Source organism: Cimex lectularius, unplaced genomic scaffold (genome assembly GCF_000648675.2).
Source record: "Cimex lectularius strain Harlan isolate CLEC.00 unplaced genomic scaffold, Clec_2.1 scaffold27, whole genome shotgun sequence".
NCBI lineage: Eukaryota > Metazoa > Arthropoda > Insecta > Hemiptera > Cimicidae > Cimex > Cimex lectularius.
In genome coordinates this window covers 1,868,064-1,888,580 of record NW_019392670.1, presented here as the reverse complement: position 1 = coordinate 1,888,580, position 20,517 = coordinate 1,868,064, and the positions used below count along the sequence as shown (strand labels likewise).

Sequence of the window (20,517 nt, the reverse complement as noted above, 5' to 3'; positions counted from 1 at the left end):
TCATGCTGATCGTAGATGAAGCATTAAATATAAATAGGCTTTTGGTCTGGATACACAAAATTTTTCTCGCGTTATCCGGGAGTACGCATGTGTTGGGTTAGATCAGATTAGGTTAGGGACGCGTTAGGTTATGTTAGGTAAGATCAGGTTAGATTTGGTAGGGTTAGGTTACATATGCAATATTCAATGTATTTCCATGAAGCTGAGAAAATGTACAAATACAAAGCGCCAGCAATCTCTTTTATAAGGTCATGGGTATGGTAAGGTAGGGTAGTGAGAAGTTATGGTTATGTTTTGCCGGGTTAGGGTTAGGGCGAGTAAGGTTACATATCCACATATAAAGGATATCCCGTGCACAGACGTCAATACCTCAGGATGTAATCCTACACGACAGATTAATTAAAAATTTGACTTTTTTTAGAATAATCTTCTGAAATATCTCTAATATATCTGAAACGTCGATTCACGGGAACCTATGTAAAATATTGGATGTGGAGTGCATGTGTCGTCAATTAATTTGTATACTACTTGTGTTAAAAATGTTGTGTTTGTATAATTCCTAGTTTTGGAGTATGTTCAATTTCCGTCGTTTTTAGTATGTTCGTGGAAACTCAAGAAGATTATTTCCAGTACTTTTACCTTATCCTCCCATCCTACCCTAAAGACCTGTATTGACGTGTCTGTTAGGGATCACACCTTTCGTCTTATCATCTAGTAAAATCTGGAGTAGCACATGGAAGTATCCTTGGCCGGATCCTTTTTACGATACGCACTGCTGACATTCCTACTTCTCAAAACAGTCATCTCCACGTTTGCCGGTGACACGGCTATCCTCTCTTCTCACTCTAACACATCCGTTGTAAACTCCTTTGTGCAAACTCTATTAGAAGACTGGTACCGCAAACGGAGAGACTAAATGAACATAAGGAAATGTGTTCAAGTCAATTTCGCACAAAGAAAGTCACAGTCCCCTTCATTACGACTGAATGGCATGCCGATACCCACCCACCGCTGACATAGTACTGGGACTTTGATAGAAAGCTGACGGGGAATCAACACTCGTCTGAAATAAAAAGACAAGAACTGCCGTTACAAACTCTTGATCTTACCTAAACCTTAACAACAAGCTTACCCTTTACAAAACTCATTCGTTCGATATGGACCTAGACTCACACAAACATACCAATTCATCCCGCATCGCCAATCCAAATCCCTAAGAAAACTACTTAATGCTCCCTTCTACCTCTTCACTAAAACTATTCACACTGTCCTCCATATTCCATTCGTTCACAACCTTGTACGAACACATTATTAGAAATTCCACAATGCTCTTTCTCTACACCCACATCCCCTCGTCCAACAACTTTCCTCACTACCCTACCTGGAAATCCTCCATATCGACTAAAGAGGCAATTGCCTAGGGAGTTACTTGAGGGTTTAGTGTGAGGATGTGTCACCAATGGGTGGCTTCTTCCATCATGTTTAATTTTATCATATTATGCTTTGAATCACCAAATTTCTTACAGAAACTAAAGTCGCAGGTGTAAATAATTATTATTATTTTTAAATAACCTTCGTGGTCACTGCGCAGACTACATGGAGAAATCGAATTTAAATAAATATCGCCTGGATAACGGTGTGAAAGTGTGCTGGTTTTATTTAGTAAGTAAAGGATTAGCGATAAGGATTTACTCGTTTCAACTGTAGTTGTAGCTCTGTAAAAATGATTACAACTACTGAAATATTTACTAACTACACTGTGTATTATTATTAACTACTGATACAATTACTTTTACTCGCAACGACTAAAAAACGTTTGCTAGTTTTCATTTTTTAGTTATGTAAAATTACTAAGCCTGTTTTTAAAAAGTTGTCTATGAACCAAATCTCCCGGAAATATTCTTTACTCATATTATGAAGTCTCAACGGACTATAAAGTAGAGGAAGAACACAGGAGAGCATCAGAAATAATATGGTATATAGATGGCTCCAAAACAAACGAACGAACCGGATCGGGTGTTTTCTGTACAAGCCCAAAAAAATGAGCAATCAAACTCATTAGGGAAGTCTTTCAAGCAGAAATAAATTCCATCAATGCTTGTGCCGTAGAAAATCCTAAAAGAAGTTACACTGACAAAAATTTTTATAAGATCGGATAGCCAAGCAGCTAAGCATTAGTGCGTACAAAAAATCACATCAAAATTAGTCAGTGAACGCATCCAAAATCTCCAAAACCTGGGGAAACACAACAACCTGATGATACCTTGGGTGCCAGGACACAGAGGAATTTTGGGTAACGAGAAATCAGGCACACTGGGCAGAGGAGGATCTGCAAGACCATACATAGGCCCCGAACCTATACTTGGCATAACAAAAACAAATGTAGAATTCTCCATCACAGAATGGATCCAAACAAAACAAAAGGAGAAGTGGATAAACTCTAGAGGTGCTAGACATAGTAAACTTATGATGAAACAACCCTCACCAAGACAAAAACACTGCTGCAACTGGAGAGGGTTAAACTCAAAGGAGTGATAGGATTACTAACCGGTCACTGGCATCTGAGAAAACATCTACACAACATGGGCATATACAACGCTGATCCCATCTGCAGATTATGTAATGAGGAGGAAGAGGAGGAAACAGTCACCCATGTCATATTCGAATACGAAGCAACAGGTCAATGGAAATGTAATCTAACATACGAAAAAATCTAGGGAATGAAATTGTGGCAGCGACAGTCAGTGTCCTGATACTTCCAAGAAGGATTGAGTCTACTGCACTGAACTAAGGAACTAGGAAGGTACAATAAGCCAGAGGGATGCATTGCCTGGGGAGCACAAACCCCACTTCCTAGTATCCTCCATCCATCTTCATCTCCATAATCGGTAAATAGGTGTAAATTTAGATATACTTACTAATGTTTAGCGAAATCCTTCTTCAGCGACAATCTAAGGGCAAGATGATGCCACAGTGAGGAGTCAATCACAAAAGCTGGTTCCTCATTACCATACCTTACCATACCATGCACCAAATCTGCTACAAACGGACACAAGAACCAAATATTTTGATTATAAAATTTTTTTAGCATTACAATATAACAGAGAAAGCGGAAAAGTCATACCTTTTTTTGAACAGCCAATCTCATTATAATTTGAGGTAAGGGTCTTCAAAGCTTTGACAATTTCTGCCGTTGTCTTTTTTTTTCTCTTTTTCTTTCTTTTCGCTTATTTACAAGATAGTGATGACAGAATTTTCTCTACCGTTAACGCCCTTTATGAAATCTTCTCAGTGAAGAAATTATTTTCTTAAAAAAAAAGTCGAAAATTTAATGTATGATCTTCCAGGCTTTTTCTAAAGTCGAAAATCCTCTGTCCGACGTTTTTAAATATTGTCTGAACATTTCATAATTTTTTAAGCTTTATTGTGGTTTTCAAATAGAAGAGCGAGCATTGAAACGTCCGCCGGAGAGACGAAACGCCTATTAATAATGCAGTAAGTTAACTATAGAAGTTAGAAGCCAAATGAGTACATTCCTGTAAGGTAGTGGAGTGAAATGAGCAGAAAATACCGTCTCTGACTCATCTCTTGTTTCCCTTCAACCTTCCGACTTGACTCCAGGAACATCGAACTATTTCAGTATTCAGTAATCTGTTATACAATGGCAATGTTCAACGACGCGGACGGCGTTAAATATACAAGGCTGACGCGTTGTTTTGTTTAAAATTATCAGAACAAAGTTGTATTCCCTCTGCTGTCGTGTAAATGTAAATAAATCGCCGTGTTGAACAAACACGGGTACACATTACATTTCTAAAAGAGTAATTGAGAGGATTTGTTCAAAACATTTTAAAACAAAAGATTCCAAACAGTACGCGGTAAACACAGGAAGGCGAACAGAGAGTCAATTAGGTATACAATAACACATGACTTAGAAAAAAATCTATATTCATCACTAAAATCACCGAGTTTGGAAAGACAATCCTATTATGCCATTGTCTTGGGATTAGCCATTGTAATTTATCCAGTCTCTGCACGTACCTCTTAGAACGTATTTTACTTTTTTCGCCTAACGCTATTGTTCCAAAACATAAAGAAATTTCGGGCAATAAGGCAAACTAGATAAAAAAGGAGCCTTGGAACAGCACAAGCCTAAATTACTTTTGTGACAAAAACGAGAGCCACATTAATAAACGGCAACATAACAAACATTGCAAACATGAGATAAATAGCAAACGCCTCAAGGGTAATAGATAGCCTGGGAACTCTAAAACATTTGCAAGCCTACAAGACCAACTCAAAATTCGTCTGGAACTGCCCCGATAACCTAAAAAACTGGTTTTAAAAAAAAAAACTCATTTCGAGGTAGCACACATCCTAGCCAAAAAGTAACGATACAGATCCATATCCTTTTTCTGGCAGAAATAAGAACCCACATTAATAAAGAAATCTGAGGAAAGCAAAAAGACTACGCGCAAACACAACGCAAGTGTCTTTCTCAAAAAAAGGAACTACCAATCTAACATGTATAAGGAACATGCTACAGTAAAATTCTATTCTAAAAAAATTGGAAAATCAACAGATGACCAATGATGACTGGGTCTAAAAGAGACAGTGAAAACACAGCACACCTAGAACTATTAAGACGAATACTAGCTATAGAATTGTACGCATATAACAATAATATTACGGGCAAATAGCCAGGCAGTTGAAAAGATACTCTAAGTTTACGGAATCAACTCAAAACTTGTCTGAATCTGCCTCAATGTCCTATGAAATATTGGATCTACCAATGGCTCAACGCAAAGGTTCCAAAGGCTCCACCATGAGGAGATTTTCAGGTAACTAGACTAAAAAGGAACAACACCAGGTACCAAGGTTTTCCGCATAAGTACGACAGCTATAGTAAAAAAAAACTGGAACTCTTTAGTTACTAAAGGACACAACCAATATTGAGAAAGTATACCAGGCGTGACGAAAGGACAAAGACTACTTGCAAATACAACTCAACAAACAAAAGAGTCCTCAAAAGAAAGGCACTACAAATCATAACAGGTATCTTCGACATCCTTCAGCAAAATACCACTTTAAGAAAATGAGAAAATCATGTGATGTCAAACGTCGACTGTATCTAGAGGAGCCAGAGACAACCCAAGCCATTCTTTTCAAATGCTCAATAGCAAGGGAAGGCCATTTTACCTAGGAAAGGCATTCCTGAACAATAAAGATCTCGATAATGCTGATACTAGGAAGGGTTTGGTATTCTCCAGGGTTTGGTACTGTAGAGTTTTGTCGTATTGAACTTTCTTTGTGCCATTGCTGATTTCAGCGGATAATTTTGACTTTAAAGGAAAACACCTGGTTATGTCTGTATAAAAAGGTTTTCATGACTGAACCTGCTTTTGTGATTGACTCCTCACTACGGCATCATCTTGCGCTTATTTTGTCGCCAAAGAAGGAGTTCGCCAAACATTAGGAAGTATCTCTATATTTACACCTATTTACCGATGATGGAGTTGGAGATGGATGGAGGATACTAGGAAGTGGGGTTTGCGCTCCCCAGGCACTGTAGCCTTCTGTCTGCTTGCACCTTCCTAGTTCCCTAGTTCAGTGCAATAGACTCAATCCTTCTTATTGCAAGTATCAGGACATTGACTGTCGCTGCTACAATTTCATTCTCTAGATTTTTTTCGTACGTTAGGTTAAATCTCCATTGAGCTGTTGCTTCGCACTGGAAGATGATATGGGTGACTGGTTCCTCCTCCTCATTATATAATCTGTAAATGGGATCATCGTTACATATGCCCATGTAGGTGTTTTCTTAAATGCCAGTGACGGGTTAATCGTCCTATCACTCCTCTGAATCATATAGTGATGATAGAGTGGTGGGTTGGTACATAGTGCATAGTGTAAAGGGAACAGTATAAAGGAAAGCAAATTTAGGCTGAAGGGAGCTGTTCGAATTACCAAGCTGAACAATTGGCCTCAAACTCTGGAATGCGTTGAAGGCTTTCAGAGATATTCAAATTGTGAAGGAGTTAAACCAACCACTGTTGTCTTGTCGCAATTGGATAGAAGGCGCATAATCTATGGTCAGAATGGAACATAGCTGGGCATCTGGGAATGACTCATCATTCTAGAAGAGACATACAGGGTACATCCTAAGTTCCTATATCCAATCTCTTGCCCATGAGAGTTTTCCAACATGCGAGACTATCCGAGTTAGCATTAAGAAAAGGTAGCATACAAAGAACTTCTTTCCCAGTATCACCGGCCAAAGATCCTTCTAACAAGGGTTATTTTTTATACAACCTGAGTGAAAAAGCTATACAGAGGTGGAACTTCTGAATCAAAGATTCACAATCACTTTCACTCTTTGATATCAGGTGACGGGGCAACTGTCCTTTTAGACTTCGAGGAAGATTATTGGGAGAGTTGTACGTGACGGTTTGATTGGAGCTTAGTAGATTTTTTTGTAGTGGGATCTTGCAACATCTTTTATGAAAGAAACATTCATGGTCGTTATATAATGGGGATTGAGAATCATCAAAGGATTCGTGATTGTAGAATCTAGATTCTGCGGAGATTGAAAGTTTCGCTCGAGCCCCATAGTTCTCTGCCGTACATGAATATATTCCTGTTGACAGAGAGTTCAGATCAGTTGTCTATCAGTATTCTTAGTCCCCTTAAATAATCGTTTTGAGTCGTGTATGGGGAATCTAGGTCGGCTTGTCTAGATTCAGCCCAAGGATGATTGAGGTTACGATTAAAGGAAGTCGGCGTCTTTACAGCTTGCACATAATATTGGTCTATTATGCATTAAAGCCGTTCGATAAGCTTAAGGCTTTTTATTAAATCCAATCTTATGTTAACGGTTCCCGGGTCCTTCAGGCCTTGGCTTTTCTTCTGAAGAGTAGGAATCTTAGTCTGCATTGGCCTTCGCACAAACAAAGGACATGTTCCGCTGTTTCTTCTTCATCCTAACAAAATCTGCATAGGCAATAATATACCTCCGGAGTATGCTGTGTCCAGTGAGCAGTCTTACTTGTCTTCTCGTTTTTGGTAGGTGGGGGTGAGGTTATAACAAGTGGGAGGTAGTGTGATGTGTCAGAGAGTAAAGGTTAAGTTTTTGGATTTTTGGATGAATCTAGGGTAGTTCTAGGGAACAATGATTGTCTTGAGGGTTCGGTGTCTTATAACAGGGTCGGAGTTGGAGGATAGAATGGCAGTCTCATCAGCGTATGTTAGTGTAACGGTTTCTGGATGGTAAAAGATATGAGCAGTATATACCGATTACAGTAACGCTAACCTGAGGAACACCCGTGTAAAAAAAGAGAGCGAATGGATCCGACCCCTACGTTAAAGTACCTAGTGGCTAGGCAGGACTTGAGAAGAAAGTGTGTACAGAGTAGGCCATTGGATTAGCCCTGTAATCGAGGTACTCGATCAAAAGACTGGAAAAGACCTACGAGCAGCACTCCTTCTCAAGAGAAAATGCGATAATGTCCATAAGATGACACCTAAATCCAATGGCCAAGGGTTATATTACAAGATTTGAGGTGTTTTTACGAAAACAGGAGTTTTTCAATAATTGGTAGTAAAGTAAGTCGGTAGGGAGATGATGGTGTGGTTTTTTGGGCTTAGGGTTTAGGTGAACTATGTAAAACTCTCGTCGGGAAATGAATGGTACAGAGAGTTGGACATGTAAAGGGTTGTTAGGAAAACTATGGCTTTTGTTGGGAGTTGAACAGGATTGAAGAGGTTCAAGGGTTAGGAGCTTTCTGAAGGGGTGGAGTTTTAATTACGTAAAGTCATAAGAGCTGCAATGTTTAGGGGATGTATGCATAATAAAATGATGAAATGAATGAAAAAATGTTAATATAATTAAGTAAAATAATTTCTTGGGTGAACATAGATCAATCATTCTACATGTTCCTTACATAGCCCTTGCTGTTTGTTTAGTTTAAAAAAGTACATAAATACTTACGGAAATTTGTTGCACGTTAGTTTTTCCCCTGTTAACGTTAATTATGGCGAGAAGTGCTATTTAATTGGTAAAACTTCATTTTTCCTTTATAGAATGTACACTATTTGCGAAACGCACGGAAACCATTTACGAACGATTCCAATAATTTCCGTGGCCCTATTCAGCCAATTTATTAAAAAATAAAAGTTACGTGGAAGTGTGAAATAAATAAATTTATTAATTATCGTTCTTTTTGTTGGAGCTGTTAAGAAGTTAAATAAGTAATGTTTTTAAAAAAAATTATATTTCAAATTTGAACTGTTACTACGTCCCTTAATGGGTCCGTCTATCTCGCGGGTTTGGATATGTCATTCATACCCATTTCGAATTTGTACCATCTTCAGTGAGGAACTGAAAAATATCCATGTGCGGGTATGATAAAACTGCTATAATTTCAGACTCGTTACATCAAAACTTCATGTCCCCTCGTTTTTCCCGCTCGTAAACAAATTGGTGCATGTGTGAATATCGTTTTAAATGAGACGTTCGGCTAAAAAGAAAATGATGAATAAATCCAAACTGACACTGATACGGCTCGCGTTTACATTCACAAATCCATAATAGAGGAATGTTTACCTTTCCCTGTTTCAAACTATGATCAGAAATAGGATTTAATCCAAAGCCCAATGACCAGATACATCCACATAAATCCGTTCCGATTCTAACTGTATAACGTACAATTTGTAAGTTATATATCAGCGCATTTATTGACCATTTGTCTCGACAGATTTGATCCGGCAGTTGTGACGGATCCACGCAAAACGCGGAAGACAGAAGAAAAGAGGGAAAGAAAACAGAATCGTGTAAAAAAAAGGAGAAGCCATTTGAAATATCAGTGGTCGCGGGTGAATATTTTATGCTAATGACGAGATTGGCAATCGAAAAAACCCTTAGACTGTAAGATTTTGGTCTCGTGGGCGGGAATATCTCCCTCAGGTGTAGGGCGGTCTTGTCTATAGGTTTGCTATATTTACTGTCTTCTCCAACAACTCTGACTCTCTAAAACTCAGCACTCAGACTCATGACGCAACTCTGACTCTCAACTGGACTCTGCTCACTGAACACTTCTAACTCTATCTACCTTTCGGCACTCAGACTCACGACGCAACTGGGTCTATGAACTGCACTCTGCTCACCGAACACTTCTAACTACATTCAGCATTCAGACTCATGACGCAACTCGGACTCTGAACTGGACTCTGCTCACTGAAAACATTTCACCCTGACTCTATAAAGCTCAGCACTCACAATCAGAAATGACCGAGCACGGACCAAGAAATTACTGCACATTGCACACTCATAGCTCCCAACTCCGGCTCTCCGGCCTTGGATAGTTTAGAGGGTAGTACCCATGGTCCTATTTAAAGTACACGGCTGACTTTCCTACCCATCCTGACATAATCATTCACACTTTTACAGGCGATACTATTCTGTCCTCCAACAAGCTCCCGTCCTCTCACATCGCTCCCTATAGACTCTTATCGCCTTGAGCCTTAGATGAAAAATTGGCGAGAAATCATTTTTACAAAAGACCACATAACCTTTAGCATCTGACGTGGTATAATATACCTATCCTAACCTTTACTATAATAATAATAAGATGGTTTATTTAAGAATAATTACGAATTTATGTAGCAAAAAAGAAGATACATAATAACAATAATAATACATAAAAAGAATACAGAAGAAAACATTTAATCTTACGTTTAATTAAAAATTAAACTAGCTAATAATTAATTAGCTATATAGCATAAAGTAGTTTTAGGTATATAGCATGAAAGAAAGTTTAATATGTCCAACAATAATGTAAAATAAAAATAATTAAATTTATTAACTAAATAATATCTGTAACGGCAAGTAGCATAATTTACAAGATACAAACTGTGTTTAGTGTATCTTTTAATTTTCTTTCTGGTAAAGAACGGACGCCATCCCAAACCTTTTCTTTGCAGAATTAACTAAGGTTTACCTTGGGCTGTATATCGACAAAAGGCTAACATAGAATCCACATACTAGATTAAAAATGCAGGAACTGATTAGACGTTACAAAACATTTTCTAGGCAAACGACAGATATACACGATGATAATAAACCCCATTTAGAATGTACTATCTGTGTGATTCAAAAATTGCATCCAGATTTCCCTAGTCAGAAATCTTCCGACAAATAGTAAACTTGTACGTATCCAATCACACAATTCGGGACGACCTTAATCCTTGTGTGTGAAAAATGTCATAAAAGTCCACAAGTTCATTTCGCCCTAATCCTATAATCCTTAGCCTAAACCCCTATACTGATTGATTCTCCCCGGAGTTTAGTGGCAACGCCTTCGCGACATGTTGGGCAGTGAGACCTAGTTATAACTAGAGGGTGATTCCTCTAGGTGATTTTTCGCACCGCAGTGTTGTTTTATTTTATTTTTAAATTTATACAAATCAACAATTTTACTTGTCTTATATTAAAATGAATATGTAGTAAAAAAATATTTTATGAGTTTAATCGGTCAGTCATTTCATAATGAATTGGAAAATCGACCCTTAGGAAGAAGATTTCCATTGTTCAATAACGACTAAGTCCCTCAAGCTTACAAACTTTTAGATGACTCAGTAAAGATTAATACAAGTGCACCCACAATATGAAGACACTTAAAGACCAGTGGAGTCAAAAAATCCAATTTGTGGGTGGGTAGCTCATGAGCTCACTGATCGCCAGTAATTGAAGCACCATGAAGAGTGCGTTAAGTTGTTAGTGTCTCAAAAAGATTTTTCTCAGTTGCGATGACAATAACAATCGGCCCGTGGAGAAAAAGAAAAAGAAAGACAGAACCATCTTAACAAGACTGAGGATAGTCCACACGCCTCTCACCAATAGCTATGTCGACAGAAATAATGCCCACAGTGACAGTACATCACATACTGGTGGATTGTAAGATACTAAAACATTATAAATTAAGGTGTGGCCTACCCCCAAACGAAAAGAAAATCTTGGTGCATGGCAGAGACTGCCAGTAGAATTTATAGGAATATTTACGAGTAGTGAAAATACGTGCAATATTAAATATATGTACTTATTAGCGAGAATGCTGGATGAATGAGTACAGACCGTTCGACAGTATATCCAAGTACTTCGACAGTCAGTTATCTAGGTTCAGTCGTTTTTGGTATGAATGAGAGGAGAGGCCATCAGTGGAATTTTAAGTACCCCGGTGGCCCTTTATTTATAATTTATTTGTACATAGTGAAGCATGTGTGAAGACGAATGAGTGTATTTATTAGCGTGAATGATGATGGATGCAAGGTTACTTTAAATAGTACAGGAATTGGTGTGAATGAGAGCTGGCCGTTCGTCGGAATATTTCACTACCTCGATGGCCTGTTTCTAGGCTTAGTCTTATGGTGAGAATGAGAGGGTGGTCATCGGCGGAATATCGTGTACCGCGGTGGCCCTCGATTTATCTTTAATTGTTTAACGTATGGCATGTGAGTCGAGGAATGAATGTATTTATTAGCGTGTTGTAAGTAGTTATTGGTGAGTGAATGAATATCGAGTGTTGGTGTGTGCTGGTATGTGAAGGGTGCAGATGTGTCCCAGGTCATTGCAACCATAAGTAGAAAATACAGAGAGGAAAAATGTTGTGTGCCGGTTTTGACCTAGCTGTTTGCAAAAAAATATATAAAAAAATAAATAAATAACAATCGGCGTCGGTCGTCAGTGAAAACTGAGGGTGATCTGCTGGAGTCATTCACAACGACTTTTGCTTGATGAAACCACCTCTACGACGTACTACATTGAAATTGATCAAACGCAACAAAAACCTAGGATAAACGCGTAACCCGTCCCTAACTTACTGAACCTAACCGAACCCATGGGCAGAATCGGTGACATGAAAATTTTCAAAGAAAAAAATTTGTGTATCCTCGTAATCTCATGTTATTAGTGATACTGTGAATAAAGAAATGAAGCTGGGCTGTGAAGTCCTTCCACACCCTCCTATTTGGACAGCTTCATGAAAGGAGAAATTTTAAAAATGATATGAAAATGAGGCCCAAAAAGCGTTCTTCGTTTATATTTCTTCTCAAAAATTTAAAATTTTCAATTCGGGAATTGAAAAAATTGGTTTCTAGTTGGGAAAAGTGTACAGAAAATTTGCTTTAAATAAAATTATTTCGATTTTTATAGTTTTCTTACTAAGTTTTACCGATAAAACGAACTTTTCTGTGTGTCAATATCATAGCTTTCAGACATAATAAAAATGTTTAGCATTTTATATTATCGTTGTACAAAATAGGAACTTAAGTGAAGATGGACGGTATTTGCTGGGAAAAACGATTTAAGACCGTTATCGAAGCGTAATTTACTTCAATTTGAATAAACTAAGCCTAGTTCTTTTAAGGAGGACTATAAAGACTAACAGCCAATTATCCATTTATATGTTTATATCAAAGCCAAATAATTGAGACAAAGTGAAGGTGTAAATAATAAAGCATGTAAGGAAACGTTTTTAAAGGGCCTTCGATTTTATTTATATTTAGCTGAGTTCTTTGAGAAGTGTATTTTTTGGTAGTAAGGATTGACCAATCGATAGAAAACCGCGACATTTGAACACCCTGAAAACCCCACAAAAAAAAAACTATTTTCAGTGTTAATATTTATTGTATTACTTTTCACTCGGAGGCGGCCAAGTGTGACGCAAGAAAAACAATAAACGCTCCGAACATCGAGCAGTTATTTTTGCAAATCGGATAGTTATAATTTTATTTTTAGAAGGGTTACGACCATCGACAGGAGTCGGTGTAAATATCCGGGCGAGAATTTCTAATTAATTCGACTGCCATCTCGACCCGAGCTCGAACCCGACGTTTTAATCGAAGCCGATTTCGTCGTCCGACTTTTTGGAATGGACAAGTGATTTTGTTGTATTCTGGGAGGCCGTCTGCCCCCATTCTTGGGGTCCGGCAGGTGTAGAATTGATATTGGAAGAGTGTGGAAAACGGTTGACTATTTCAGAATGAGCTCCTCCCGGCTATAGGCGCATGGAGTTATAATTTGCGTGTTCTAGTCTCAAGAGTTATAATTGTCTCTCAGCTCCCATGCCGCTGGCTTCTAACGCTAAAAAAAGGATTATCTTTTTAATCTAAAGGGAGGATAATAGACCCAGCTCTTTAGTGGTTTTAATATTTTTTTAAAGTCTTATTCGATAATCTGAACACCGGTCAACACTAAAATCGGACACTAAAGAAAATTTAATAAATTCGTTAAACGCATTTACTGATACACAATGTCCTCTGAAAATGTCCAAAGCTTGGCAAAACTTTCGAATTGTCAGGATAAATAACAGACATATCCTTTCTGTCTAAATAAATAAATAAACAGAGGGAAAAGTCGGAGACGTTTTCGTTTGAATATTCAGCTTTGTGCGAAACCTAGACATATTATTTCAACCAGACCAAGGTGCATTTTACTGAATTTGCTTTTATTATTATCATCTGTGCTGTATAAAAATACACGTACGCTCAAAGCTTGAGACATCATTAGATTAGGAAAAAACAAATAGAATAACGTAATAACGTCAGTTTCCTATAAAATCTTCAAAGATAGGTTGTAATTCAAATTCACACTTGCTACTTCTGTATAGTAGCGAATAACGTTGTTGTTATTTCATATGTGGTGTTTAGTGACCGTTAGTTAATGACTATTCGGACATCATGAGATGCGGTCTGCTGTGACGTAGGTTTTAGAAAAACATTTTCTTTATCATGCCAACGTTTCGATCTCTATTGAGATCATCTTCAGGGCTCAAAATGTTTGTTTCCGTGTCAGATAATTTAATTATTTTGTGTGGTTGTATATGTATTATTCTTGATTTTTTTTAAAACCCTATAGCTTATAGACTTGGAAAGTGCGCGTTTCCTTATGAACTTATAAGCTAAGCACTTTCTTTGGTGCTTGTTCGCAGACCCCCTTTGGTGTGAGAGTTGCCTTACCTAAGTGGATGTACGATAACCGGGATAATGTTTCAGTTTCATAAAGGTTATGCCTTTAGTTCTCCTGACAGAGTCGGCACGTTTCGGACTCTGCTCTGGCCATAGCCATAGATAGTAGTGAAGTGGGCAATGGCCGGTGTGGAGGCCTATAATCTTTCTCAAATCCTGCTTGCTGAGAGAGAGGAGTTCCTCCGACTTTCTTTTCGAGTGATTTATCTCTTAGCACGCCTCGTACCTGGTGCGTTTGTCCAGTGTTTGGGTTTTTCGTTCTCAAGCCATTTTTCCGACTTAAATACACAAGGTTCTGGTCCCATGGGTGCCGCTTTTTTGGCAAGTTGGTCAGCCTGGTAATTTACTTCTATGCCTTCAAGTCCGGGAAAACACTTTAATCTTGTTTTGTTTTCCCAGAGTCATTACGCAATTTAGGCACACCCGGATAAGTTGGGAGTTGAAAGCATGAATCTGTGCACTTTCATATTTTTCTTTATTACCTCCTATGCACAGAGTTGTATTTCATGGACTTCAACTTGGAAAATTGCTGGGGTTAGCTCAAGGGGCCTTGCTAGTGTGCACTTCGGCCCTTTTATCCCTACACCTACTCTCTGTTCAATGTTTGATCCATGTGTGACTAAATTAGGGTCCCTTTTTGAGATTTGGGGGCCACATTTCTTCCAAAGGTCTCTACTATCTGGTTCATTTGGAAGTGTCTCTCAAAGTTGAGGTTTTCTCTCATTTTGTCGAGTACAGTTATAGCCAACTCATTTATCTTAATTCTTTTCAAAATTTTCTGGCGGCTCCTGCTTGAGATTGAGACACGCTAGTCTTTAGGCTTTTGTAGTTTGGTTTGCATCCCCTTGTTCAGCGTTTTCGGCCACCATGCAAGAGTTCGTATGTGAGCAAGGTTCTAACCGTTGTGGTGTATGACCAGTACGCCATTTTGGGGTTTATACCCAGTTTTTACTGCACAATCTCTGTCCAACAACCTACGAATTCAAAATTTTTGGGGAATTCAAAAAATAAGATTTTTGTAATCAAATTTTTCACCTTCTAAATGCTTGATTTTTCAAAAATCAAAAATATTGTGATAACTTTGAAACCTTACATTTTTTACAATCTTATAAACAACACACAGCGACCCAAACCTGGACTCCGTAAAGCAAAATTAACCTTATTGGAATTTGGATAAAATCCAGAGAAGTTATGAATTTTTAAGTGAAACACTTGTCTTTATTGAAAAAAAAATGCATCCATATCCCAAGTCTATGATTTTATTATTGCTATGAATATGCTGATGCTATGATTTATTTAAGAGATTCTAAATACGCTTAAAACGAACCCAAATTGTTTGGTTAAAAAAATGTTTTTTCCTACCATGGTGCTGCCCAAAATGGGTATCGTAAATAGTGAAGCACAAAATTTGTGACCGAGCGAGGAAGGGAAGTAGGCAAAAAAAATTTATAAAGAAACAAATATGTTCAATTTTCTCACTCCGAAAAATACCTGAATACAAACGTTTTGAGAAATCAAAAAAGAATTGAGTTTTGAGACTCTTGACTAAGAGCTTTAGTATACGTTTCATAAAATGTTTTGATATACTAAGCCCTTCCGATTTTTTTTCTTAAAAATTAAAAAATATTGTGATAACGTTAAAACTTTGCATTGTTTAGAATCTTATAAACAACTCGCAACGATCAAACCTGGTCTCCTTAAAAAAAAATAGAACTAGAGGTAAAAATAAAATCCATCCTTATTTTTTGCTTATAATGGCATAAAATCTAAACATTGTTAAGACAGGCTGAAAGAGGACAAGTTCAGCCTTCCAAATCTTGTAATAACATTGATTTTGGATAAAATCCAGAGGAGGTACGGATTTCTTACTGAAACACCGGACATTATTGAAAAAACGTCTCCGTACAGCTCATAAATATATGATTTTTTTATTGCTCTGAAGATGATGATGCTATGATTTATTTAAGAGCTTTAAAATATGCTTAAAACTAACCCAAATTCTTTTGTTTAGAAAAAGGCTTTTTCGACGATCTTTGCTTCCGGTTGGTATCGTAGATATTGAAAATACATAATTTGTGACTGAGCAACTTAGCAAAGTAGAAATGTATGGTGTTTAGTGACCGTTACTTAATGATTATTTGGAGGTCGTGAGATGTGGTCTGGTGTGAGGTAGGTTTTACAAAATCATTTTCTTTATCGTGCCAATGTTTCGATCTTTGTTGAGATCATCTTCAGGGCCTGGGGTTTATAAACATTGTTTAAATTTTGCAATTACATGTACGATGTGAAAAAAATGAATTTATACAATGCTAGAAAAATTTTTCACATCCTACATGTATTTGTAAAATTTAAACAATTTTTATAAATCTCAGGCCCTGAAGATGATCTCAATAAAGATCGAAACGTTGGCACGATAAAGAAAATGTTTTTTCTAAAACCTACGTCACACCAGACCGTATCTCACGACCTTCAAATAATTAGCAAAGTAGGCTAAACATTGTTTGTTTGTTTTTTTGCTAGAAAGAATGTTTTTATTTCTGCACCCTGAAAAAGTCTCGAATGCAAATTTTGGGTAAAAACAAAAAAAATTTCTCAAATTGTTCGCTTTCGATTTTTTAACACAAATCATAAAAACTATTGATAACTTTGAAACAACTACACTGATCTATATAAAACATCGTAGTAGCTTAGAGTCCAAACAACTAGGTTCACTCGTACAAACCTAGTCACTGTAAATAAATTAAAATTGGAGAAATAAAACAAAACGTGTGAGGAGTCTCTGTTAATTTCCTCCTTATTATTCTCACTTATAATGACATAAACCTAAACATTGTTGACATACTCCTAGAGTATCTATTATAATAAGAATATATAAGAATATCTATTTTGTTTGAAAATAATCCTTTTTTTGTTCAAGAAAATATTTTTTAACCTACCTTTTACTGAAAGCGTGTTTTCGTTTTGTAATTTTTTTATATACCTAATATAATACTATGTATTATTTTCTTATTACATGTAAGAAAAAAAACGACTGACATTGAAATACATCCACATCAAAGCCGGAATATCATATTTAAAATTAAATAATTTAAAATTTCTCTCAGGCCCCATTGGCAAGAACGCTCGGATACGTTCTAATATTATATAATAATTAAAATCAGTGATCCCACGTCCATAGCCTCAACGTAAGTACAAAATGTACATTAATTAGTTTCTAAGGATAAAAATATTTAAAATGCTATTAACAGGGTGTTGTTGGCATGCATTCTTGTAGAAAATTAATCATTCCGGTTTAAGTCTGGGCTATAAAATAAAAAGCCAGAACTTAATATTTCATTAACAGTAAAACGTTTTAGTACACTGCTTTAGACCAAAATGATTGCTTTTGTTGTTAAAAAGTGCTACGTTAACAGTCGTATAATAATCGACTCTGCACCAGTCGCTGCAAAAAAAATTAAGACAAAAATTTAAACAAAGCCAATTTAGAGAAAGAGAGTCGTATAGATGTGGACGAAACGGTAAGGGACTTTCCTAAAATAGAAATTTAAAAAAAAAAGGCACCTGTCCCGTGCATCACGACCGGGCTGACACCTAGGGAATCTCTTGGAATAAAAATTTGTGCAAACAAAATTTACCTTGAGCGAATCACTTTTGACTAATTGCTAACGATGTACACATCTCGTGTTTAGAGGGCGCATATTATTTTTTTTATAATCTATTATCAGGGCGGAAATAGTTTTGTTGAAATCCTTACTGTATTATGAAGAGAAATCGGACCGTTTTTGGTTGTGCGTTCACCTGGGATGAAATTTCTGTTTTGGTTTTGAGACCCAAAACCACTCGAAAAAGTGAGGACACCAGTCTCCCAGGGTATCGAACGGAAATTCAAAACTTACTCCCCTTGCTTTCCTGCTCTCAGGAGTTGAAAAATACCTTCTTCAAATCTTAATCAATACCGATAATTCAATCTCTTTAAAAGTGTGTAGGCAACTTCGCTTTATATTTGTTAATTACAACCGGATTGGATGGATTCAAATACTGATGGCAGAGGGTCGTACGACTTGAATACTTGTAATGACAAAGCTCCGAACGTACGTGCGTTGATGAAGGGAAAGCTGGATATTTTCATGTGGTTATTCCTTTCCGGTTTCTTGCATGATTAACAAAGCGAAAACATGTATATATATATATATATACTATATATAAGACAATAAAATCGATTTTGTTTTATAGATGTACAGGGTGTCCTTTTTAGATAGCAGCCAATGATGTTATCAAAAAGAACAAAAATACATGGTTAATATTTTTTAGTCTAGTTTCAAATTTTTACCTTTTTTTAGAGAAAAAATATTCAGGATATCACAGGCCTAGTGCAACTTCCAAATTTCAAATTCGACCCTATACATCCTGACAAATCTTTTTAAAGAATTTTTTACCCTGAAAACAATGGTGCAATCGGATTTTAAATTGGTTAAAATATGAGAAAGTTATGGCAAAATGTCATTTGGTTTCCTATTTATTAACCAAATTTCATGTTCGCACTGCCTATTTTTTTGTCTAGTTTCCAATTTTTATCTTTTTGGAGAAGAATTATGCAGGGTACATCAGGCCAAGTTCAATTTCAAAAGTTCAAATCGGATTTTAAATTGGTCAAAAAATGACAAAGTTATGGCAAAATGTCATTTGGTTTTTTATTTACTAATCAAATTTCATGTTCGCACTGCCTATTATTTTTGTCTAGTTTCCAATTTTTACCTTTTTTGGAGAAAACGTACGCAGGGTACATCAGGCCCAGTTCAATTTCAAAATTTCAAATCGGATTTGAATTGGTCAAAACAGGCACATTTATGACAAAAATTTTGAAAAAAAACAGTCATTCGGTTCACTATATATTAATCACATTTCATGTGCGAACTGCCTGCCTTGCGTCAAGATGCAAAGATTTGCTCTTTTTAACAACTTTGGGCCGGTACTCAGAGCGATAGAGTCAGGGGAGATGGATTGACAAGCATTTTCTATTTGCTGCAGTTCTTCAACTGAGTTTGCTAGGTTATGATTGGCGTAGACACTGCTTTTGAAATGGCCCTACAGAAAATAGTCAAGTGGAGTTAAATCGGGTGACCGAGCAGGCCAACAGATCGGGCCGTCAAGTCCTTATCCACCAATCCCGGAAGTGACGATTCAAATAACGTCTCACCTACAAAGAATTGTGTGCGGGGCATCCATTAAGCTGGAGAATCATTCTTTGTTGCAGAGGAACTACACAACTATTAGATGTAACAGTGTTGGTAAAACTTCCATCAAAAAATTGAGGAACTGAGCACCATTTAAATAATTTTCGTAGAAATAAGGCCCAATTAATTTATTTCCGAGAAGTCCGCATCAAACGTTGATCCTGTGAACCAGCTGATGATGACAAGAGTACGAAATTTTCGGATTTTCCTCCGCCCACGTTCGAAAATTCCAACGGTTTAGTATGCCATTAGAGGTAAACTTGGAGTCATCATTCCATAGGACGCATGGAAGAAAGTTTGCTTCAGCCTCCTAAATCGACATTTGTAGAAGGAAAGTTAGACGCCTGTCATAATCAGAGTGTTTAAGTCCCTGGACAAGATGAGCGATACGGCTTAAAACTGTATGTCCGGGATATATCTAAATTTTATTTTTTGAAAATCCTAAAACCCTTTCAACATTTCAGAGAGAGGAATTCGGATTTTCGCGAACATACAGTAAAATATTCGCCATCATAGCCGCTTTATGCCACTTTTTAGACCACTGTGTGACGGTTACGGAGGGCTTGAAATCTAGAACGAATCCGGATCGCTAAGTGCATACAGCAAAAGGCCAAGACGCTATTTAATTGATGATAATTGATCTAGCACGATGGCAGATTTTATCGTAGAAAAATTACCGGTTTTTCTCTACGGCGGACATGTCTAATCCCAATGATCCTCCTGCCAAGGCATAGATTTGATTTCTTTTAAGAGACCCCTTTCATAAAAAAAATTAAGTTTTATAATCGAAGGATGGTTGCTTGTTAACGATTTTGAAACTTGTCGGACGACAAAAATGGAGCGTGCCTTAGCCTTGATTGATCGATTGACGATCGAATATATAACCGACCAAACATTTGAACTTTTCAAGTGAATCGATATATTCTTCAAACAGATTCTCACAAAACACGGATCCTATTAAAAATCACATCTCCGAGTCTTTGAGCCTTGGAGGTGGATTTACGAACTTTCTTGGGAAAACTTCTTCAGGAAAATATTTACTCGACGTTTTTCTGTTACTTTTATCAATTTATTTATTTGCTAGGAATGACAGAGTTTCAATTTAATACAAGCTGTTTTATACAAAAGGGATATTTAGTGTAAATCACTTTGTGTCTTTAGCCGACGTAGAGGATGTTGGCCGAAAGGGTTTGGAAGCACGGAATGATTTTTGTGGAATTTCTTATGAGTTCTCACAAGGTCGTAATGGAATGTCCAGGTATGA

At 37.0% G+C, this 20,517-nt stretch overlaps 1 protein-coding gene and 1 long non-coding RNA gene across 3 annotated transcripts in view; both read right to left on the bottom strand.

Annotated features, from left to right (window-relative positions):
• The window catches only part of LOC106667204 (sodium/calcium exchanger 1), a 131,324-nt gene that overhangs the window by 103,387 nt on the left and 7,420 nt on the right, over nt 1–20,517 (bottom strand). The window lies entirely within an intron of this gene.
• LOC112126354 lies at nt 2,918–8,607 on the bottom strand. Its single transcript, XR_002909924.1, has 3 exons — nt 7,988–8,607; nt 3,125–3,307; nt 2,918–3,039 (listed from the first exon to the last, which is right to left on the bottom strand). It is a non-coding gene; the product is annotated as an uncharacterized LOC112126354 (long non-coding RNA).